The 25,950-nt window shown below is 40.8% G+C and overlaps 1 protein-coding gene across 4 annotated transcripts in view; it reads right to left on the reverse strand.

The window, feature by feature from the left end:
* LOC140186825 (chemokine-like protein TAFA-5) overlaps positions 1-25,950 on the reverse strand; it is an 854,343-nt gene that overhangs the window by 141,242 nt on the left and 687,151 nt on the right. The gene's annotated exons all lie outside the window — the stretch shown is intronic.

A 25,950-nucleotide genomic window follows, 5' to 3' on the forward strand; every position in this document is an offset into this window, starting at 1 on the left:
TGTGCAGTATACCCCTCATAGCAGACAGTGATGTAGCCAATCAGAATGCTCTCCATGGTACATCTGGAGAAGTTTGAGTGTTTTTGGTGCCAAACCAAATTTCCTCAAACTCCTTATCAAATATAGCAACTGTCATGCCTTTTTTATAGCTGCATTGATATGTTGGGACGAGGTTAGGTCCTCAGAGAAACTGACACCCAGGAAAACTTGAAATTGCTCACTCTCTCCACTTCTGATCTCTCTGAGAACTGCCTTGTTCTACCCTTTCTGAAGTCTCTAATCAGCTCTTTGGTCTCACTAATATTGAGTGCAAGGATGTTGCTACGACAACACTCAACTAGCTGGTATATCTTGTTCCTGTACCCCCTCTCATCACCATCTGAGATTCTACCAACAATGGTTGTATCATCAGCAAATTTATAGATGGTATTTGAGCTATGCCTAGCCACAGTCATGGGTGTAGAGTAGTGGTCGCCAACTTTTTTAAGCCCAAGATCCCCCATCTCGGCCTTAGTGAAAGGCAAGATCGACCTACTAAATCGTTTAAAGAAAAAACAGCTCAGATTGTTCTTCCAACTTGAGACCTTTTATTTGGGCTAATTGTATTTGAATTACATAAAATGCTTTTGTCAAACTTTCAAATTAATTCAACCAAGAAAACACAGTAACTAGCATATCAAACAAGCTATAGCTGTCTTTCTTTAAGAATATTATAATACTTCATACCTTTTGTAGTAATTTCTACTTTGAAAAAGGACCACTTGACAACTTCATGTCCAAAGGAAGAACTTTATCTGGGACAGCAAAACCAATGCTTCGGAGGGGCTTATACACGCATGCGTAGAAAAGACAGGAAGTAAAAACCCGCAACCCCGGAAACAACCTCTGTTTACAAAAAGTTTTCCATGGCGGGAATATTGCTATATTACCATTATCCTAACTGGTATTAACTTGGCGCATGGCCAAGTGGTTAAGGTGTCTGTCTAGTGATCTGAAGGTCGCGAGTTCAAGCCCCAGCCGAGGCAGCATGTTGTGTCCTTGAGCAAGGCACTTAATCACACAGTGTTCTGTGACGACACTGGTGCCAAGCTGTATTGGCCCTAGTGCCCTTCACTTTAGACAACATCAGTGGTGTGGAGAGGGGAGACTTGCAGCATGGGCAGCTGCTGGTCTTCCATACAACCTTGCCCAGGCCTGCGCCCCGGAAACCTTGCAAGGCACAAATCCATGGTCTCATGGGACTAATGGATGCCTATTTATTTATAATACTCACATTACAATACCCCCCCCCTTTAAATTCCAACATTCCCCAAATGTAAAAGAACTGGTAAACAAAAAACCGTGGTGTCATTAGCTTGCGTACCCCTGAAACTTATACTAGTGTCTCAGTAACAGTTTACCAATACAAATACCTGAAAAACAATATTCAGTCTAACAAAGGAAACCGTCCATTCGAATATTCAGTCTGTCAGGAGGTTTGCGAGGGCGCTGTGCTGCAACGGTTTGTTGACTTGCTGCCTGAGATAAAGAAACGAGGAGCACGAGGAACTATCAGATGATGTGTGGCTACTGGATTTAGGGTTTCTGACAGACCTAATGGCTAAATTAAATGCACTTAACAGCAAGCTCATGGGAAAAGACTGACACCTGCCCAACATGATAAGCGCAGTAAATGCGTTTAAGGCCAAGCTCAGTGCTTGGATTTCAAATTTAAAGAATGGGAGGCTGACACACTTTCCCAACTAGGAGAAACTGTTATAGGCAATCAAGGAAAAAAATGCTTTTCGCCCTGAGCAGTACTGTGCTTACCTAGACAAACTGGCAACAGAGTTCAATCGGTGTTTTGGGGAGTTAAATGTCATGAAAGATATTGCTGCATTTATTTCAAACCCATTTCTGCCAATCAATATAGAACAGATAGCAGCCAAATTCCAGCAAGTATTTGGTGTGCCAAGTGATATTGAAATGGAAATAATTGATTTGCAAAATGACATCGAGCTTTAAGCAAGATCAAAGGATGGTGACTTTTGGGGGCTTGTCGGCAGGGAAAAGATTCCTCTTCTCACCCCATGTGCACTAAAAGTCAGTGCCTACTTTGAGTCAACTTATCTGTGTGAATTTGCATTTTCACAGATGAAAATTATTAAATCTAAGTGCAGGAGCTGTTTTACTGAAAGACACCTCACAGACTGTCTCAGACTGGCTGTCTGTAGTTATGAGCTAAATTTCAGGGAACAAGCAGAAAGTATTCAGCCCCAGTCATCACACTGAGTACAACAGTCAATTTTTATTCATTTATTTTTCATATTGAAATAAAATTAAATAATGAAATTTAGGATTAAAGGTGTTGTGAGGTGAGCATTATAAAGATAAGTTAATACCAACGAAGATAATGGTAATATAGCAATATTCCCGCTACAGAAAGCGGTTTGTAAACAGAGGTTGTTTCCGGGGTTGCGGGGTTTTACTTCCGGTCTTTTCTGTGCATGTGTGTATAAGCCCCTCTGCCGCATTGGTTTTGTCATCCCAGATAAAGTTGTTCCTTTGGACATGAAGTTGTTGAGTAGTAAGTAGAAGTTACTACATATGACTCACATATGTGCTCTCGGGGTAGAATTTGCTTTTGCATCAAAAGGTTTATCAGGCATAATGTATTTGTGTATTCATTTTTAATTTTTTTCGGGATCTACTGGGAAAGTCTCAAAGATCGACCAGTTGATCGCGATCGACTGGTTGGTGATCACTAGTGTAGAGAGAGTAGAGCAGTGGGCTAAGAACACATCTCCATGGTGTGGCAGCGTTGATTGTCATCGAGGTTGAGATGTTATTTCCAATCCACACAGACTGTGGTTTTCCAGTTAGGAAGCTAAGGATCCAGTTGCACGGAAAGGTACAGGGGGCCAGGTTCTGTAGCTTTTCGATCAGGACTTCAGGAATGATGGTATTAAACGTTGAGCTATAGTCAATAAACAGCATCCCAACATGGGAACTTGTCTAGGCAATCCAAGACTACATGGAGAGCTATTGAGATTGTGTCTGCTGTTGACCTATTGTGGGGATAAGCAAATTGCAGAGTGTCCAGGATCTTACTGAGATAGGAGTTGACTCTAGCCATGACCAACCTCTCAAAGAATTTCATCACTTAGGAGTGAGTGCGACTGGACAATAGTTGTTAAAGCAGGTTGCACTGCTGATCTTGGGCACTGGTATAAGTTTTGCCCTTTTGAAGCAGGAGGGGACTTCCAACCGTAGCAATAAGAGATTGAAAATGTCTTTGAATATCCCTGCCAGTTGGTTGGCACAGATTTTCAGAGCCTTACCAGGTACTCAATCGGAGCCTGCTGCTTTGCAAGGGTTTAACCTCCTGAAAGACAGCTTGACATCGGCCTCTGAGACAGAGATCGCAGGGTCACCAGATGCTGCAGGGATCGTCACAGCTGTAGTTTTTATTCTTCCTTTCAAAGCAAGCATAAAAGGTGTTGAGTTCATTTGGAAGTGAAACATCACTGTCATTCATGATGCTGGGTTTTGCTTTGTAGGAAGTAATGGCCTGTAAACCCTGCCAGAGCTGACGTGCACCAACATCACCTCTAACCTCTCATAGAATAGTTTCTTCACTATTGAAACAGCCCTCCACTAGTCATACCTGGTTTTCTTGTACAGACCTGGGTCACCAGACTTAAATGCCACAGACCTAGCCGACAGACTACAAAGCTCCTGGTTCATCCACTGCTTTAGGTTTGGGAAAGCACAGTAAGAATCCATAGGCACACACTCAGCCACACAGGTTTTAATGATGTCAGTAACGATTGTGGCATACTGATCCAGACACTAAGATGAATCCCTGAACACAGTCCAGTCCACCAATTCAAAACAGCCCTGTAAGCACTCTTGTGTTTCCCTTGTCCATACTTTCTTGGTCCTCACTAGTGGTGCTGTGATCTCCATTCTCTGCCTGTAATCTGGGAGTAGAAACACAGCCAGGTGATCAGACTTTCCAAAGTGTGGACCTGGAATAGCACAGTAGGCACTCATGATCTTAGTGTAACAATGGTCCAGTGTGTTGTTTCCTCTGGTACTACAAGTGATTTGTTGATAATTATTTCATGACTTTATCAAGCTGGTCTGGTTAAAATCCCCCAAAGTGATGGGGAAGGCATCAGGACGTGCTGTTTCATGCCTGTTGTGTGTGCTTGCCTATTTTCCTATGAGGTTCACATCCTGGCCTATTCCAAAACCCATTTATATATCTCCTAAACAAAGCTACTGTGTCTGATTTTCCACTACCTTCTTTGCTAGCAAATTCCAGATATTATAACACATACTTATTGGGTTCAGTACTTTAGGAGTCCAGTCGCTACCTCACGAAGAGTCATACAACACAATATTGGGTCCTTTGGCCAACTAATTCCAAGCCAGCCCTTTTGTGTTAATTCCATTTCCCCATATAAGGTCCACATCCTGGCCTATTCAAATACCTGTCCAAATATCTCCTAATCATAGTGATTGTGTCTGATTTTTCACTACCTCCTTTGGCAGCACATTCCAGATAACAACTACTCTATCTGTAAAAAAAAAAAAAAAAAAAAAAATACACCCATTGCCCTCAGAACCCCTTTTAAAACCCATCCCCACATCTTGAACTTGCACCCTCTTGTTTTTCTGACCCTAGCCCTTTACAAGTACATAAAACCTTCAGCATGGGAGCAGTTCTTTATTATCCTCCTTATTTTCAAAACAAATTCATTGGCTCTCCATCTCTTAGACATCTAGAATCTGAGTTGGATCTCCTACTTCATTCAGAGATAACTTTTCCCAGTGCCACTCCTTAGCCACTTCAAGAGCAGTGATGATTTGACCCATGAAGCCACGCCACTGCATCTATGCTATTGTTGTACTTCCAGCATCAAATCTTCTCCAACTATTTTATGACAGGATGAAATATGTATAAATGACAGTGCTTCATTTACCTTGCTTCAAAACGATGAAACCTCTGGGGGTCATCTTCATTTATAACAATAGCTCCCAAAATGGGGTCCATGGACTCCTCAGTAAATGGGCTCCATGGCATTTTCTGAATTATAACAATCTGGAAACTGTCAGCACAGCCTGATCCATTCCAAGCACACAATCTAATACTTTTGTTTCAATGGACGCCCTTGAATGGAAAAGCCTACAAAAAGTAGTGGATATAATCCAATCCATCACAGGCAAAACTCTCTGCACTACTAAGCACATCTACAAGGAGTGCTGTCACAGGAAAGCAATATCCATCATCAAGGATCCCCGCCATCCAAGCAATACTCTCGTCTCCCTGCTGCCATCGGGAAAGAGATACAAGAGCCTTAGGACTCACACCACCAGTTTCATGAGCAGTTATTACCCCTCAACCATCAGGCTCTTGAATCAGAGTAGATAACTTCAGTTGCCCCAAAACTGAAGCGATTTCACAACCTATGGACTCACTTTCAAGGAGTGCTCTCAGTATTATTTATTAATTGCTATTTTGCTGTATTTGCATAATTTGTTGTCTTTGCAGATTCATTGTCCGTCAGTCTTTGTTTTCTGTGTTGTTTCTCATTTTCTTGTGTTTATTTGTATTTTCTGTGAATGTCCACAAGTAAATTAATCCTAGGATAGTATATGGTGCCATATATGTACTTTTATAATAACACTTACCTCAAACATTATAGTGAGATCCTGTCAGACTCAGGTTGGGTAGCAGAATGTTTAGCCCAATTCACCACAACCAGTCATGGTACCCCAGGCAAATTCCGAATGGATTTTCTCAATTAAACATTGGACTTCCATGAAGCAGAACTATATTGCTCCACAATCTGCCAGCTGATGATCTGAGATAATCCCCACTCTAGTAATAGCATCAAAGCAGGTGTTGAATCCCTAGTTCAACGAGGAGTGTGAAACTGCCTACTGTGAGTACCACACATACGGTTTAAAAAGTGCAGAACTCAACTATTTAAGCAGTATGCGAAGTATAGAATTTAGCAATTCCACAAACAAGGTTCTGTGGCCCTGCCACATCCAGTGAAAAATGATGGATAATTGGCTAATTAATAGGCATCGCCATCCTCAATGATAGCAGAACTTAGCAAGGCTGTAGAAAAGTAAAGAAAGGCTGACACGTTTGGAACTATCTTCATCCAGAAATACCAAGTGATGGCACCCTGTCCTCCTCCGAAGACTCCAGCACATCAGAAGTCATTTTATCCTACTATCAAGAGCTTGTTAAGAACATTGGTCACAATGGCACTTGCAGGCCTTTACAACATGCTGGCTCTATTGTTAAGAATTTGTGCTCAAGAATTAATCTCACTTCTACATTTGCCATTCCAGTTCAGGTAAAATATTGGCATCTAAGTGGCAATGTAAAGAATTGCCTGGGTATATCCTGCTCAGAAAAATCCATAAAACTCCAGTCTGACCAAGTGCAACTATAAGGGAAATGGCCCGATCAGGAATCAAACTCAGTTCACTGGGTTAAAGGCGCAGCACTCTACCACTGAGGATTGTGAGTGAACCTAATTGCAGGAACCACAATGCAGGCAGGATTTGATGTGCAGATTCAAAAGCAAAATTTACATTCTTTGAGCCAAGATGGGCAAAAAAAAAGGTAACCAGTCCAACTCAAAAATGCAGTAATCCAAACACAAGTTCAGTAATGCAAGATCTTGATGCACAAATAAGATCCAGAAATGATAGGCAGTAAGCAGACATCATAAAACACTGAAAAGACTAAAAAAAAATCAAAAAAAATACCAAGGCTCTTGCCATTTACAAGATCACAATTTCAGACTGAGCAAAGTAAGAAACAGGAAGCAGGGTTTAAATACCCTGGCATTAATTGGGAGCATGTGCAGTCAATGATCAATAACAAGAGAGTCCAATCAGTTCTGAAAAATCCCTTGGGAAAAAAGTCTGCCCCTGCTGGCCAACCCCGGAATAGACCAGAGTCCCAACAGCAACCCCTCAATCTATTCTCAGACATTTGAGAAATGATTGAGGATGTCAAGGGCAATAACACCGTGATACTTACTCACCAATTCACCGATGCTCAGCTTGGGTTCCATTATGACCACTTCACTCCTGACCTCATCACAGCCTTGGTCTAAACATGGAGAAAAGACATGAATTCCAAGGGTGAAGCAAGAATTACAGCCTTGGCATCAAGGCAAGGTTTCACCAAGAGTACCTCAAGGAATCCTAGAAAAATTAAAACCCATAAAGTCATATGAGACTGGGCATCAAGGGCGTTACTGACTATGTAAGGAAAAACAGTGCCAGCTGTACCAGTGATGCCTCCCTCCCCGATGACCTAAACAACTTTTATGCACACTTTGAGGAATGCAACACAACACCGGCCACAAAAGCTACTGCCCCCTCCCAGGTGAGCAGCCACTGTCTGTAACAGCAGTAGATATGAAATGGACTCTGCAGAGAATCAACCCCTGTAAGGCAGCCAGGTCAGACAACTTCTCAGCCGAGTACTCAGGGGTGTGCACACCAACATTTTCACAGACATTTTTAACACTTTACTTGTACAGGCTACTGTTCCCACATGCTTCAAATCAGCCACTATCACCACTGTACCACGGAACTCAACACCATCAGAACTAAGTGGCTACCGCTCAGTGGCACTGACACCAATCATCATGAGGTGCGTTGAATGGCTGGTAACGGTACATATCAAAACTCCATTCCTGCCACACTAAACACTCACCAATATGCTTACTGACAGAAGTGCTCTACAACAGATACCATAGCATCTGTCGTGCACCTGGCCCTGACACACCTAGAAAACAAGGATACTTTTGTCAGGATGCTGCTACTGGATTTCAGTTTGGCATACAACACTATTGTCTCACAGACTTTGGTGAACAAGCTCCTACCCTTCAGTGTTAACTGTGCAACTGGGTGTTGGAATTCTTAACCAACCGTCCCCAGATAGTCAGGATACACAACTGCTCCTCCCGCCCCAGTATCCTCAACATGGGTGCCCCCCAGGGCTGTGTGCTAAGCCCATTCCTGTACACTCTGCTCACACATGACTGCACGGTCAGCCGCCCAAGTAATCACGTTGTCAGGTTTGCCGATGACATGGCTGCGGCGGGGCTCATCACCAGCAACGATGAGATGGCTTCCAGAGAGGAGGTGGAGGAGCTCGAGGACTGGTGCCAGGCAAGATACCTCTTCCCTAATGTCAACAAGACAAAGGAGGTGGATATCGACTTCAGAACGTGCACCCCTCTTTACATCAACTGTACAGCAGTGGAAGCTGGGATCAGTTTCAAACTCCAAGGGGTACACATCTTATTCGACTTCCCATGGTTCCAGAACACATTCTACGCAATCAGGAAAGCTCACCAATGCCTCTACTTTCTGAAGAGACCGACGAGAGCTGGATTATGCACATCTACCTTCACATCATTCTACAGATGCACAGTAGAGAGCGTCCTAACATGCTGCACCATTGCATGGTATGGAAATTGCACTTTAGCTGACAGGAAGGCCCTACAATGGGTGGTCATAACTGCCCAACGCATTTCCAGCAGTAATCTACTCACTATCATAGACATACATACAGAAAGGGGCCAGAAGAAGGCTAGTAACAAACATCATGAAGGATCCCTTCCACCTTGCTTACGGACTATTTGTCTCTCTCCCATCAGGAAGGAAGCTACGTAGCATCCATGCCAGTACTATCAGACTCAAAACCTTTCCCAACCAGTAAGCCAAATCAACACCTCCACTCACTAACGCATCCTTCCCCACCGCCAACCATCATTATGTTATCATGTCCTGTCAGTCACCTAATGTACAGACACACTCTGCCTCACTTTATAGACATACAATCAATGTACGTAGGTTATCTTATGTATTTGTATTTCGTGTTTTTAAAATTATTATTGACTTCTTTATCTTATTGTGTTTTCTTTTCTGCTGCATTGGATCCAGAGTAACAATTATTTCATTTTCTTTATACTTGTATACTGGAAATGGCATTAAACAATCTAAAATCTTGAATTTTTACGTTGCTCCCGTTTTATCAGAAGTATTTGACTGACACATAGAGGAAAATTGGCCTTGCAATTTCAAATGAAGTACATATTTCAAACCTCAAACCCATGCTGGGAATAAATTGCACCCCATGAGAGAAATAGGCAATGGATTCTGCAATGGAAAACTTCTTTGTTCTGCAAATGATAAATGGAATAATCTGTGAATAGTTCCTTGTTGTGAACATGAACTGTACATTACAACAAAGGTTAATGCAGCAACTCTGTGAATCAATCAGAATTTCATTCTTGCTTGGTTTGGTCCGGCCTGGATACACATGGTGCTGATTTATTTGATTTGATTCAGTAAGGATCACATTGTGAAACTCTTTCTTTGAATACGCTGCCTCATTGAAGGTTATTTAGAATATAAAAGCAAGGATGTAATGCTGAGGCTTTATAAGGCACTGGCGAGGCCTCACTTGCAGCATTGTGAGCATTTCTGGGCCCCTCATTTAAGAAAGGATGCGCTGACATTGGAGAGGGTTCAGAGGAGGTTCATGAGAATGATTCCAGCAATGAAAGGCTTATCGTATGAGCAGCAACTGATGGCTCTAGGCCTTTACTTGCTGGAATTTAGAAGAATGAGTGGGGATCTCATTGAAATCTATCGAGGGTTGAAAGCCTAGGTGAAGTGGATGTGGAGAGGATGTTTCCTATGGTGGGAAAGTTTTGGACCATAGGGCACAGCCTCAGAACAGAGGGACGTCTATTTAGAATAGAGATGAGGAGGAGTTGCTTTTGTGGAATTTATTGCCGCAGGCAGCAGTGGAGGCCGGGTCATTGGGTGCGTTTAACGCAGAGGTTAGTAGGTTCTTGATTAGTCATGGTGTCAAAGGTAATGGGGAGAAAGCAAGAGAATGGGGTTGAGAGGGAAATGATCAGCTATGATGAAATGGTGGAGCAGGCATGATGGGCCGAATCGCCTAATTCTGCTCCTATAGTTTTATTGTAGAGACTCATGGTACAAAGGTAAGATGTCAGTGTGAATAGAAGAGTGACTGACTAACAGGAAACAGAGTTTAGACTTAAAGTGCTTGCAAATTTCTGGTTTGTAAAAATGAGTCGCTTGCCATTGGAGTTGGTGCAAAGTCTTCACTTTAAACAATTCATATAGTTCATATTATTGGCTGTTGACACCAAAGTTATTCCTGCCAAGTTTGCTGATGTGATTTAGAAAGGTTGGAAGAGAAAATTGTTAAGAGGAAATAGGAGCAATAAATAAGATGCACATATGACTAATTGAGTAGGCAATTGGAGCAAAATGTGAAATTGTCCATTTTGGCAGGAAAAAAAATTAAAAATGAAGCATTTTATCCAAATGTTGATAGAACCTTGAGACACAGAGGGATCTTAGTGTTTAGGTGTATAATTCACAACAGTTAGAATGCAAATTCAGTTAGTGGTTTGAAATGAGTTTTACAAAATGTGATTGTTTACTTGGAACTGAGCAAAAAACAGTGGAAAACTTTGCTTTGGTTACATTGAAAATTATTGAGACCACTTTTGAGGTACTGTACACAGTATTAGTTTCCTTAATAAAGGAAAGATGTTAGCATGTTAGAATCAATTCAAGAAGGCTTAGCAGACTAACTTCTGGAATTAGCAAAGGAAATTTTGGGTAGGTTAGGCTTGGTATCTGCTGTATTGAGGTGGGGCTTGGATGAGACATCTACAATCTGAAAGAATTATAAGAAAATGTTTCCTCTTGAACAATAATCTAGAACAGGGGTTCCCAACCTTTTTTATGCCATCGACCCCTATCATTAATCAAGGGGTCTATGGACCACAGGGTGGGAACCGCTGATCTAGAAGTTACAGTCAGTGTTTAAAAATCTGACTTTGCCCATTTAGGACTACGTGATCAATCCATCTTCTGATCATACAATTGGTAGCTTACCTAGTATGGAAATCAATGTCATAGAGAGTAACTTATGATTGAAATCAAGTAGCTATACATATGACTGTAGGGAAAAACAAGTAAGTTTGGATGGCATTGTGATAATGCAACTTGTACAAAATTCTCAAGACTTTTTCATAAGTGATCTTGAAAAAAATACTATTATATTAATTAATTGCCTATATGTTCAATAATCAATGCTCAATCTTTGTAGATTACCAAAACTTTTCTTTAGTGTTTAGGTTTTAGAAATGATGACTTTCGTGAAGACTCTGTGTGTCCATTTCCAGCTGATCAAGTTTAAATTTGGCTTCTACCCAATCATTGCTGATGATTTACAGTACAGTATAAAGACTGTTTTCCTGAAGTTAAAGAAATATGTTTGTAGTGCAATATTTATTTATTCTTTTTCTGATAAACATTGTGCTTGGTTAGGTTTTCTATCTGTTAGGAGTTATAAATAATTACTACCTGATTATTTAAGAACTGTGCCTAAATCATAAAGATTGTGCTTCTCAGCACGACTATGTATCTGTGATATTGAACAGTCCGTTGCATTTCTGAAATAAGAAACGTTGATGCAAGAAATTGTATTAACTCGCATTGTCTAGTTAATTAAAACTGCTGGAAGCTCTCCTATGACTTGGAAGCACTGGATGCTGTTAATCCAGGGAGCAATGTATTCAATCCAATTCAATAGGCACTGAGGCCACCTGGACAATTTCACAAGTGAAGACAAATTAGCTTCTTAATGCAGCCAGGCACAGTGTGCTGGAGACACTTTTTACTAATAGTGCGGTGTGTCAAGTTCCGTTGTGCATAAGTAAACTCTATTAAGAAAGTCACATCCCTCGATAAGCTTCAGTCTTCAATAAATTCTTCTAGCTCCATTACTGTGCAGAATGTCAGAGTAATTACACCTTTTATTCAGATGCAGCTCCGTAACAGCTTTTCCTTTGCACTTGCTAATTTCCCACCCCAACTCATTTAGAAGTGAAATCACTGAGGTTTAGGAAGGTTAGCTACCAATTAGTCTGTACATGAATGTCCTTTTACAGTTTGTGCATTGAAGCAGGACAGAGAGGGAAAAAGAACAATAGAGTTCAATGGGCCAGATGCATTCCCTATAAAATATTTCAAACTTCTCTCTGAATAATATTTTTACAATGCAAAGTATTACATTAGAAGTATCTGTGCTTCCAAGTTGATAATATTCTTATTGTCATATTCCCTAAACAAAACAGTGCATGGATGAGAAAGTGAATTTCTGCCACTGTCTGTAAGGAGTTTGTACGTTCTCCCGATGACTGTGTGGGTTTCCTCCAGGTGCTCCGGTTTCCTCCCACAGTCCAAAGACCTACCGATTGGTTGGTTAATTGATCATTGTAATTTGTCCAGCAATTAGGCTAAGATTACATCGGGGGTTGGTGGAATTGTTCCTATTGAGAGGAGAAGGAGGAAATGTGGGTTACTGGTGCCTTAAAACCAGTTGTTCTTGGCAGATAGGGCTCGTCAGCTGTGGTTGGCAGCTCATCTAGGAGAAGGAAAACTCTGACCTCAAACCTCTACTACCTTGAGGGCTATACCCATTCATGGGGGAAGGCTTTGGGAGTAAACCCCAAGGAACAAATCTGGAGCTGAAGTCCCTAAGGCAGACCTACGTTGAGTTCAACGCTGACTGACAACTCCTGTGGAGCTGCTGGTTCCAAACTGTAGTGAGCTTGTCTCTTAGGTACATAACAGTATTGAAATAGCTTCTATTATGCTGTTGGTTAGAACTTCCTCTGCTCTGATCCAGCAAAAACTGAATAATAGAATATCTTTCCAAGTACATGTTATTTGCTGGGAAGATCATGGTGATATTTGTCCATGTTTCTAAATGGTTTTACAGGTTTATGGGTTGTCATTAAAACAAACTGTGATAAGTTGCTCCATGTTCAAAGTAAATTATACAACCCGGAGATTAATTTTCTTGTGGGCATACTCTATAAATCTATTATAGAATAATAACTATAATAGAATCAGTGGAAGACCACAACAACTTGGGCATTTAACCAGTGTGCAAGACAACAAACTATACAAATACAACAAGAAAGAAAGAATAATGATAATAAATAAATAAATAAGTAGTAAATATCGAGAACATGAAATAAAGAGTTATTGAAAGTAAGTCTATTGGTTGTGGAAACATTTCAATAATGGGACAAGTGGAGTTATCCCCATTGGTTCAAGAGCCTAATAGTTGAGGGTTAATAGCTGTTCCTGAACCTGGTGGTGCAAGTCCTGGAGCACCTGAACCTTCTTCCTGACGGCAGCAGTGAGACAAGAGCATATCCTGGGTGGTAGGGGCCCCTGATGATGGCTTTCCTGCGACAACGTTTTGTGTAGATGTACTCAGTGGTGGGGATGGTTTTACCTGTGATGGACTGGGCCAGAGTGCATTCTGCAAACATTCTGTCCAAGCAGTGCTGCCAGGATAATCAAGGACATGACCCACCCAGCCAACACACTTTTCGTCCCTCTTCCCTCCGGGAGAAGGTTCAGGAGCTGGAAGACTCGTACGGCCAGATTTGGAAACAGCTTCTTTCCAACTGTGATAAGACTGCTGAGCGGATCCTGACCCGGATCGGGGCCATACCCTCCAAATATCCGGACCTGCCTCTCGGTTTTTTTGCACTACCTTACTTCCCATTTTTCTATTTTCTATTTATGATTTATAATTTAAATTTTTAATATTTACTAATTTTAACTTTTTAATATTTAATATTTGTAATCCAGGGAGTGTGAAGCACAGAATCAAATATCGCTGTGATGATTGTACGTTCTAGTACCAATTGTTTGGTGACAATAAAGCATAAAGTATAAAGTACTACATCCAAATGAGAGGGTGAAAGAAACTGAATGTTTAAAGTGGTGCACATTGGCTATCAACAGAGCAGGGTACTCTTGCTTGGATACTATCAAAGCTTATACGTTATCGGAATTGCACATGTGTGGGAGCTGCATTATACGTGGGGAAGCCCGGTGGATCAGGGCCTGACCTCTGTCTAGAGTTTGCACGTTCTCTCAGTGAGTGCGTGGTTTTCCTGCTGGTCCTCTGGTTTCTTCCTGTGGGCCAAACATGTACAGGTTTGCAGGTAAATTGGCCACAATAAACTGCTCATGGTGAATAGATGTGTAGTAAAATTTGGGAGGAGTTGATGAGAAAAATTTGTGGAATAAAATGGGATTAGGTTAGGATTACTGTAAGTAGTTGCTTGATGGTTAGTGGGTCGAAGGGCCAGATTCTGTTCTGTAAGACTTGGGATTCTACAAAAGAAGAGTGTATATTCCATTATTCCTGAGGATGGCGAGTCTCTTTCTTGAAAATACTTCTGACCTGCTTTTTACAATAGTGTTTATGTGATTGGGCCAGTTAAGATTCTGGTCATTATTACCCCTCCGGACATTGACGGAGTAAGATTTAAGAGTAATAGTGCCATTGAATCTGAAGGCTAAGTGGTTAGATGTTCTCCTTTTTGAGACGTTCATTGCTTGGCACATTTTGATGGAAATGTTATCTGACTAGTTCAACCCCTGCCTGAATGTTGTCTATGTCTTTCTGCATAATGACAATAGAGGCTTCAATATCCAAGGAGTCACAAATGGCATTGAGCACCTCTGAGCAAGACATCCTCAACTGTGGGCAGTTTAAGATGTTTGGGCTAGGACACTGCCTGAGGAACTTTGGAGCAATATCTTGGACCTGAACTGAATGGCTTCCAATATGGAATTAGCTTCCATTGCAAAAATATGATCATTACTGGACAGGTATTCCTGAATTTTTTTGTGCCTAGGCAGACTTTGCCCACTTGATGCCTAAGACAGAGATTCTTCTGGCTGCTCTTAGAGCTGTTCTGCACCGGACTTGAAGGGAACAACCCAGGCTTTTAGTAGGAAGCACACCACTGCATTCGGTCAGAGCTTCTGGTTGGGCTACAGGATGACCATTCATGAAATACCAACACTGTCTACACACTTACTGATGTATCCGGTGACAGATGAAGTTCATTCCTCGAGGTCTGTGTCTTCTCTGTTTGTGGCTTGTTTAAAAAATATTCACTAGGCCTCTGTTCCCATTATGATCAATACTACACTTAAGCTTGTTTATTTTCTATGGGTTCTGCCTCTTAAAGATGACATAACAATGTAATTCTCAACAAATGAAAAATTTGACACAGGGATTAATGAAAACCTTGGATTTTCAGAAGGCTTTTGACAAGGTTTGGTACATGAGGCTGCTTAACAAAGATAAGAACCCATGGTATTACAGGAGAAATACTAGTATTGGTAGAAGATTGGCTGACTGGCAGGAGTCAAAAAGTGGAAATAAAGGGAGCCTTTTCAGGTTCGCTGCCAGTGACCAGTGGTGTCTTGAAGGTGTTGGTATTGGGACTGCTCCTTTTCATGTTATATGTCAACAATTTGAATGATGGATTTGATGGATTTATGGCCAAATTTGCAGACAGTACAAAGGTAGGTGGAGGGATAGAGAGTTCTGAGGAAGCAGGGTGTCTTCAGAAGGATTTAGACAGGTTGGGAGAATGAGCAAAGAAATGGCAGATGAAGTATAGTGTAGGGAAGTGCATAGTCATGCACTTTGGTAGAAGGAATAAAGGCATGGACTATTTTCTAAACTGGAAGAAAATTCAAAATCTGTGGTGCAAAGGGACTTGGGAGTCCTTATGGAGGATTCCCAATGGTCAATGATAAGGAAGGCAAATTCAATGGTAGCATTCTATCTATGAAAGTTCTCGGACATCCAGGTCATTGTATATCAAACAATAGTAAATCAAGGTAACTAGACTTGCTGTGTTGTCTAGAAGACATTTTGCCAATCATTCAAGAGGTTTCCTCAGTTCTAATCCATAGTGGGTAGTTTTCTCATTTATAAAAATTTTGTGAGTTGTTAAAAGGATAGGAATCACATGAGGGGCATTAAAAGTCATAGAGGTAGTGAGAGGGTCATTAGTCTTATCTTTGCATGAAAGGAGGCGTGAATTGTTGTGGAGACACCGGGGTAGAGATGGGCCAATCAACATTACAACTAAAGACAAGGAGCACAAGTATTTGAGAGAAGCCTTGAACACTTGCAGCTACCCTAACTAAGTCTATGTCCACAATACGCCGGATAATTTTGAAAACAAAGCTTTTTCTCTTTGTTTTGACCCTCTGTCCACACTAAAACGGTGTTTTCATCCCCCGAAAACGGAGATTTTCAGAAACAGTCTCCAGAGTGAATAAATCTGAAAACACCTAATATCCGTTGTAGTGTGTATGAGGTAAACGGAGAGATTTAAAAACATTGTCATGACAACACCACAACAACAATGCTTTTTCTGCTTCTGCTTGGTACTGCGCAAGCACTGCCGTATGGCTGTTATAATGCGCAGTCGGTATGAACGGCGTGAGTTAAGTTGTAAAGTGAGCTATTGTGACTATTTAAAAACGCTGCCATGATGTGCCGGCACAGATGGCCGCAGCGCGACATTTCGTTGTTTTCTTGAACGCAACCCCCCACATAATCTAACAATTTCAGAACAGACAGCAACGAGACTGAAGCCAGAAGAGTTAGAAATGTACTCACCAAATACTTTGACCCATAGCTTACTGAATAAGTATATTCAGTTTGCCCTGTTTTCTGTCCTTGCTTGTATGAAGGTGGTTTACCTACTTATGCAAGTACTTCTCTGACAATAGATGTGTAACAGCCTAATGTAACATGTATGGAAATACATGATAACACTGATGCAGACATGTTTTATACACTTAACAAGATGCTCTATTAATGCAACAGAGTTAGTCAGTATTTTAATGTTCGTCGTCAGCCGGGTCATACTGTCCATGAACTCCCTCTCGGTTGCCTCCATACACTCCAGTATTTGTTTTTTTTTTAGTTTTAAGTCCTCCTGCGCAAGAGCCAAGAGCAATTCCTTTAAAGTTTTCCTACTCTGTAACTGGACAAACGCGCATCAAGTATACCGTTTCCTCTTCTGTTGTTTACTGTGTGTCCTGCGCATGCCCAGTAGAGGAGATTCGCCCAAATATCCGTCTAATGTGGACAGAGATATTTTGAAAAACGCTTAGTGTGGACGCCTGTCGTTTTTACTTGAAACCGGCGTTTTCAAAATTATCCAGCATAATGTGGACGTAGCCTAAGCCTTCATTGTGACAGCAACAAAAACCAGTCGGGACATCAGCCCAACAGACAGAGCAAAGCAGACGGGAAAACACAGTCATCCTTTATGTAGCTGGAGTTTCAGAGAAACTCAGAAGGATTTTCAACAAACACCAAATCGCTGTGTTTTTTAAAACTACAAACACACTCAGACAGAAACTTGTCCACCCCAAGGATACTGCACCCAAACATAAATAGAGCAATATTTGTATATGCTATCCAATGCCATGAGAATGGCACAGATCTGTATATTGGCATGACAAAACAACCACTTCACAAACGAATGGCCCAACATAGGAGGGCGAACACATCAGGTCAAGACCCAGCTGTATATGTACATCTAAAGGACAAAGTACTCTTTTGATGACAACAATGTGCATATTTTGGACAGAGAGGACAGGTGGCTTGAAAGAGGGGTTAAAGAAGTCATGCAACACGCATCAAAGTTGCTGGTGAACACAGCAGGCCAGGCAGCATCTCTAGGAAGAGGTACAGTCGACGTTTTAGGCTGAGACCCTTCGTCAGGACTAACTGAAGGAAGAGCTAGTATGAGATTTGAAAGTGGGAGGGGGTGGGAGAGATCCAAGATGGTAGGAGAAGACAGGAGGGGGAGGGATGGAGTCAAGAGCTGGACAAGTGATTGGCAAAGGGGATATGAGAGGATCATGGGACAGGAGGCCCAGGGAGAAGGAAAAGGGGGGGAACCCAGAGGATGGGCAAGGGGTATAGTCAGAGGTACAGAGGGAGAAAAAGGAGAGTGAGAGAAAGAATGTGTGTATAAAAATAAATAACGGATGGGGTACGAAGGGGAGGTGGGGCATTAGCGGAAGTTTGAGAAGTCAATGTTCATGCCATCAGGTTGGAGGCTACCCAGACGGAATATAAGGTGTTGTTCCTCCAACCTGAGTGTGGCTTCATCTTTACGGTAGAGGAGGCCGCGGATAGACATGTCAGAATGGGAATGGGATGTGGAATTGAAATGTGTGGCCACTATTGTTAAAGAAGTCATCTTTGTCAGTCTGGAAAACCCATCTCTGAACAGAGGTGGTGGGGTACGACACCACCTATCAGATACTTACAATGTAGTCCTAAGATTTCTACCCTGGTGTCTCCACAACAGTTCGCACTTTCATTCATTCAAAGGTGAGATGAGTGGTGAAACGTCTTCGAGACAACACAGCAAGTCCAGTTGCCTTGATTTACTATTGCTTGATAATGTTAGCATTCATTGCAAGAGAACTAAAATATAAGAGCAAAGCTATATGCAGAAGCTTTCTAGGGTATTGGACAGACAACAGTTGGGAGTATTGAGAGCAGTTTTGATCCCGTTACCTAAGAAAAGATGTGCTGGTGTTCGAGAGGGTCCAGAGGAGGTTCACGAGAATGATTCCTGGTATGAAAGGTTTTGTTATTAATTACATTTTTCCAGGACGACTTCAAGTTTATGAATGATATTACATCTTCCAAATTTCTGGGTGTCAATTTTATATGTTACAGTAACTACCACAATCATGTGATTAAAAATCAAGTTACACAATAATTAATACATTTTCATGCACATATTATTACTCTAACAGTTGGGAGCATTTATTAATTTTTATGTTGATTTTCTACAGGTGTCTGTAATACAGTAAAGCTGCTGCTTGGCTTCATACTGACAACTCGCTGAAAGAAATGGAACAACAGTTTGTAATTTACTTTCGATTTTTGAATATATTTTTCACATTAACAGTCCATTGATAGAGAATCTGTGAGACGTTCTATAAACAGGAACTTGCTAAGTATCAGCTAGAATATAATACACATTCTGGTTTTTGCATTTTCCTAATTATTACATTGCCTCAGCTGCCCATTTACTGTGAGATAATGAGCTATGTGTCGACAGCGAACGTAAGAGCAGATCTAATCTCACTTTTATGGTATCAATAACATCCTCTTTTGTTTCCATCAACAAGGCAAAGAATATGAATATTTGAGGAACTCTGTGTCTGGCAACCCTGGGCCAGTGAGTGGCTCAAACTGATTACATAACAACAATGCCTTGGCTCTTCATGAAACCACATCTCAAAGATTCAAAGATCCAAAGTACATTTGTTATCAAAGTACGTATGCAGTATGCAAACCTGAGGTTCATTCATCTTTCCACAGACAGCCATGAAACAAAGAAACTCCGTGGAACCTGTTCAAAGAAACCATCAAACACCCAACAAGCAAAAAAAGAGAACAAATCATACAAATGCAGAAAAATAAGTGAAAAACACAGAATATAAAATCTTCAACTGGAGAGTCATTGAAACAATTTAGTTCAGTTCAGTTAGGGCTGTGTCGTTTGTTGGCTACAGAGCCAGTCTGCCCCAATCAAACAATAAAAATCAAGCAATAAAACAAGGAGTAAACTTTTTGACAATTGAATTGAATTGGCTTTATTATTTACATCCTTCATATACATGAGGAGTAAAAATCTTTACGTTACCTCTCCATCTAAATGTAAATTGAGAATAATTTATAATAAATAGTATGTCCAACAGGACAGTCAATATAACATAGAATTACAATTGTATCAGCATGAATAAATCAGTCTGATATCCTGGTGGAAGAAGCTGTCCCGGAGCCTGTTGATCCTGGCTCTTATGCTGCAGTACTTGCTTCCCATATTGTAGCAGCTGGAACAGTTTGTGGTTGGGGTGACTCAGGTCCCCAATGATCCTTTGGGCTCTTTTTAAATACCTGTCTGTCAGTATCTCCAGTTGAACTCTGTCTTTTAGTGCATTTCCCCCTAGCTGTCAGTCTGTAGTTTGGTATTACCACATGCTCCTATCCCCACTCCTGCTCTTCTCTGGTCCCTGTATTACTGAGTACTCTATCTCTCATTTGTTTCTCATTATTACCTGTACTGCTGCCACCTGTGTCTCATGGTGCTCCACCTATCATCTGCCTCTCTGTTTATTGCTCCGTGTATTTCAGTCCTGCATTTTCAATTATTGGTTACCAGATTGTGCCAGTGAATTTTCCTGAGCCTTTCCAGCATTTGCATCTGAACTCTTTCTAGTTTTTGGATTTCTTTGGAACTTTTGATCTCTACCTGAACTTTGATGCTGACTTTGTTGCCTCTCTGGATTTGCTACTCAAGAAATATCACAGTGTGCACAGTACTTGGTCTGTGATTGGGTCCCTGCTTCAGCACCCTGACACTGGCTTTGTAAATGTCCTGAATAATGGGAAGTTCACATCTACAGATGTGCTGGCTGTCCGTACCACTCTCTGCAATTGGTGGAAGCAAAACCAAATGGCTAGATTTGCAGTGAATGGCAGAATAAAGTTATCTGCAAAGTGTATCCTAAGGAGGATAAAATGTGATAGCATTTGACAAAATGGTTCAGTGAGGGATGGGAGTAATAATGAGTTGTAGGGAGAATAAAGAGCAGCTAGTGGACGTCAGATGATATACAAGTCAAGTACTGTGTAGAAACAGGCCCCTTTTGGAGAATTCAAAGATCTTTTGCCTTTTTCTTCAATTAATCTTGCTGGCTGAACAGAATGCGAAATGGCCTTTTTGCAATTCTTCTAAAGTGGGGGTTCCCAACCTGGGGTCATGGACCCCTTGCTTAATGCTATTAGTCCATGAGAAAAAAGGCTGGAAACCATTGTTCTAAAGCCAGTGGGACAATGAAAGGTTAACACCAAAGATTCTGCAGTTGCTAGGAATCCAGAGCACACACACACTGAAAGCTGGAGGCATTCAACAGGACAGAAGGGGTCTTGGCCTGAAACATTGACTGTTTATTCCTCTCCATAGATGCTGCATGACCTGCTGAGTTCCTTCAGCATTTGGTGTGGGAAAATGATGGGAACATGACAAAATAACAACAGGAACAACACTGAAGTAGATGTGAACTAAAAAAAAAGTGGCAAATTGCAGAAAGCAGTAGAGAAATAAAAGTGAGCATCAATCCCAACACATGAAAAACTTACAATGATCAGCTTGTGGGTGGAAAGACAGCATTCAAAATGCCAATCTCCAAAAAACATAGCAACCTAATTTTGAGCTATAGAGTTTGAAATTCAACAGCTTGTAGGCTCTCTGTGCCTAGTTTACACTGACTCTCAGTGAGTCAGAACTATATTGTTAATAATCTGCAGGGAATTTGTTCAAAAACCATAATAATTAATTCCAATATTTTCAGAGGCTGTAAAAAGATTGGTTTATGCATCTCATCTGCCTGGCAAATCTGGATGAACTGTTACATAGTCATAGTCATAGTCATACTTTATTGATCCCGGGGGAAATTGGTTGAACCCTACTAGAGGTTGCCTGGAAAAGAGTTGAGGTTAATCTATTTTAGACTGCTGGGTTTTTGCTTTTGTTAACAAGTATGATATGACAACATCAATGGCCTTATTTCCTAGAATGGATATAGCTTACCAACTACACTTTAAGTGTGCATAAGGTGATCATATTTAATCTACTATTTGAAGAGGCCAATTGTAAAAGGAGGATAGACATGTTGATCATGCCCTACCTTTTGGAACTTACTGCAACACATAAATTTCCACCATCAGGGACTTCCACTACTCAGGTCTTGGTCTTGTCTCATTGCTGCCATCAGGAAGAAGGTACAGGAGACTCAGGACTCACCACCAGGGTCAGGAACAGTTATTACCCCTCAACCATCAGGCTGTTGAACCAAAGGGGATAACTTCACTTGCCCCATCATTGAAATGTTCCCATAACCAAAGAACTCGCTTTCAAGGACTCTTCATCTCATGTTCTCAATATTTAGTGCTAATACATTTATTATTATAAACTTCTTTTCGTATTTATGAATTTGGCGTCTTTTGCACACTGGTTGTAGGCCCATTTGGTGCAGTTTTTCATTGATTCTGTTATGGATATTACTCTATGGATTTATTGAAAATGCCCACAAGAAAATGAATCTTTGGGTTGTATATGGTGACAGATACGTACTTTGATAGTAGACTTACTTTGAACTTCATCACAGCAATATGCCCTCAAATGAATCTCGAACCAGGGTTTTATAGGGCTATTTTGATTTCTTAGGCTGCTCCCTTGTAAGTTTCAGTCAGCTAAAGGACACAAGTTCAAATCCTGCCATGGCATTTAGTGAAACTGAATTCAGTAAAAGCTGCTGCACTGTTGTTAAAGCGCAATGGCTTCAGCAATATCGATAACTGAGCTTGACAAGACCTAAGTGACTCTGTCGTCCAATGTATGATTAGTTTGAAAATGTTCAGTGAGCATGCTCTCATCAACCTCTCAAATGATCAGCAAATTCACGTGCATCAGGAAAATATAAAAAAGGTCCTTCCCCTTTTATTCTTATCCACAGAGAATGTTTTTTTTGTTAATTCCCAGATAATAAGAGTGACTAATTTTAGCCGTATAATTAAAATGTAGCAATTGGATTTTTCTTCTGCTTGGCAACTTATCACTTAACTTCAAAAAAGTAAATGGCGAGTTGAAAATCCGCTTCCAGCTAGAACAGTATTGTATAAGTATTTGTTGTCAACCAATGAAAAGCATCCGCAAATTCCAGTTAATCCTGCATTTCATTTGATTCCATTTGAAGCACTTCACCTTCTATGATGTGCCTTATTGTGTGTCACTTACTGCGATGCATTGTTTGATAAGTTTAAGTTCAAGTTTAGTTGTCATTCAACCATGCATGATTACCCGTGAATACAGGCAAATGAAACAGCGTTAGTCTGGGGCCAAAGTGCAACACACAGTAACAACAGTCCCACCCAGCACAAAGCAGATAGAGCATATACCAGCCAGCAAGCACATATATCAGTAAAATACAGTCACACAAAAAAAATATTATGCACAGTATAAGTACACTGTGGCATTTATTAATTACTCTGCCAAAGAGGGCCATGCAACAAAATATGTACAAAAGAGAAACAGAAATACCTATATTTGCTTTATTGCATATCAACAAGTGTGCAAAATAGATAGAAGCTTGGATTTTTAAAAGTTTGTATTGGTTTCAAGTAAATTACCTGGAAACAGTCTGCACTAAAGATTAGAAAATAAAATTTCTGCGATGTTCTGTGCAAGCTTGTAAAGTTTTCTCTGCTAGTTCCAAACCTTAAAGATAGCTCTTAAAATTAAGTATTTTTAGGCAAATTTAAAATACTTGTTACAAAAATAAGCCTTTTTTTCATATGTCCAATTTATCATCTGTGAGGGAGCAAATAAAATTGACTTAAAATTACACAGAACTATTACGCTATTGGCATGCACTGGCATCTTTTTTGATGGCATTATTATTTGTGTCATCTTTAAAGTAAATATTTTCTTTTTTCACAGGTGGTGAACTCAATACTTGTTAAAAAAAATTGCTTATGGGGATTGTGTATTCTAAAACTGACCTGGTGCAGGATCATGAAATTCACTTATCCTACTGGAGAATAATGGTTACTCAAAACCAAGGTAGATTAAAAACCATTACCATTTTTTGAATTGTGCTTATATAACTATTTAAAACAATTTTTTGAAGTGTTAAAGATCTTTTAAATTAATTTTTGTATTTTTCGACGGCTTTGACTGTTATTGAATATCTGTCTGAGTCATTGCTTAGCCAGCTGACAATATTTATTCCAGCTGTTTTCATCCATGGGCCTTATTTTGGCATACTTATGTGAAGGCATTAATAATGTCACCACCCAGGGTCTGGCCACATTGTACCCAGGTGGCTATGGGCCAACAGGAGTGGATCCTGTAGAGATGAGCTGAACTTACAAGCCCACTTCCTGCTGCAAGTTCTGGGTAATTAAAGTTCAAAGAAAATTTTATTATCACAGTACATATATGTCACCATATACAACCCTGAAATTTGTTTCCTTGTGGGCGTACTCAATAAATCTATAGAATAATAACCATAACAGAATCAATGAAAGACTGCCCAACTAGGCAGATCAACCAGAGTGCACAAGACAAATTGTGCAAATACAAAAAGAAGAAATAATAATAAATAAATAATATTGAGAACATAAGATGAAGAGTCCTTGAAGGTAGTCCATTGGTTGTGGGAACATTTCAATGATGGGGCAGGTGAAGTTGAATGAAGTTATCCCCTTTGATTGAAGATCCTGATGGGTGAGGATTAGTAAGTCTGAGGCTTCAGTATGACCTTACTGATGGCAGCAACGAGGTGGTCGGGGTCCCTGATAATTGATGCTGCTTTCCTGAGAGAGCGTCTTATGTAGATGTGCTCAGTGGTTGGGAGGACTTTACCTTTGATGGACCGGGCCATATCCACTATTTTTTTTTGTAGGATTTTTTTGTTCAAGGGCATTATGGCTCATTAATGTAATTGTATTCAAGGAAGAGGCAGTTCTTAACGAATGACAGCAGTACGTTCAAACTCAGTTGAGTAATACAAGAACGTGCAAAGTGCTGAACCATTAAATTGGAAGGCACTGTGAATGAGGTATCACTTGGATGGTTTGAATTTTGATTTCTAAAAGCAGCAAAGGGGAAAGTCACTGATTCAAGTCGATCGAATTGTAATAATGAGCTTTGCCTTCCGCAGCTGGGGAATTGAGCATTCTGGGCTGATTGAAGGACTCAACCTGCAGACTTGTCTGTTAAATCAGTCTGTCTATTCTCAGATCCCCAATGTAATACAAGCACTTCATCATTACTCAAAGGCAAAGGGAAGCCTTGAGGGGATTATTATCCGTTTAAAATACTCCTCCAGCAGTCTCTTAAACAAATATATGAAGAACCAGACACAAAGCCTTTCAGCAAAGAAGCTTGAATTATATGCCCACATTGGAGAAAAAAATGTCATCACTCTCATCCTTGGCTGTTCCAGTAACGCACAGTGCAGGTGCATCATTTGACTTTTAGACAAGCTAACTAACTTTAATAGGAATTACAGCTTAACAGGTCTGAAGATTAATAAGGTCTCCATGAACCAAGGAATAGATGTGCATAGAAGGGTACAGCTGTTTGTAGATTTCTGCACATTGGTGGTCCTGCATCAGCATCACTAATCTCAACTGGACCCACGTTTAGCAAAGGTGCAGTGAGAACTAAGAATGTTTCAAGCCATCGTCTAGATTCAGTTCTGGCTCAAAATCAATTGAATATTGTCATGGACTGATGCTATAAATGTTGAGACAAAAGGATTTAAGCATTGTTTGCTCATTTGTTACATGCCTTGTTATATGACATGGGTGAACATGGTACTTCCGTGATTGTTCTTTGCAAATTTTTCTACATAAATTGTTTGCCATTGCTTTCTTCTGTGCAGCGTCTTTACAAGATAGGTGACCCCAGCCATTGTCAATACTCTTCAGATATTGCCTGCCTGTGTCAGTTGGTCACATAACCAGGACAACCCAGGAACTTCTGCGAAGGTCCTGTTTGTTGACTTCAGCTCGGTGTTCAACACCATCGTCCCAGAAATCCTCCACTCCAAACTCACCCAGCACACTGTCTCCTCCGCCATCTGTCAGTGGATCATAAGCTTCCTGACTGACAGGGAGCAGCAAGCGAGGCTGGGGAGCATCATTTCTAGCACCCGGACAATCAGTACCAGTGCCCCCCAGGGATGTGTGCTCTCCCCACTGCTCTTCTCCCTTTACACTAATGACTGCACCTCACAGGATCCATCTGTTAAACTCCTGAAGTTTGCAGACGACACAACTGTCATTGGCCTTATCCGAGATGGTGATGGGTCTGCATACAGACGGGTGGTGGAACGGCTGGCCCTCTGGTGTGGTCAGAA

The sequence above is a fragment of the Mobula birostris genome, chromosome 23 (genome assembly GCF_030028105.1).
Source record: "Mobula birostris isolate sMobBir1 chromosome 23, sMobBir1.hap1, whole genome shotgun sequence".
NCBI lineage: Eukaryota > Metazoa > Chordata > Chondrichthyes > Myliobatiformes > Myliobatidae > Mobula > Mobula birostris.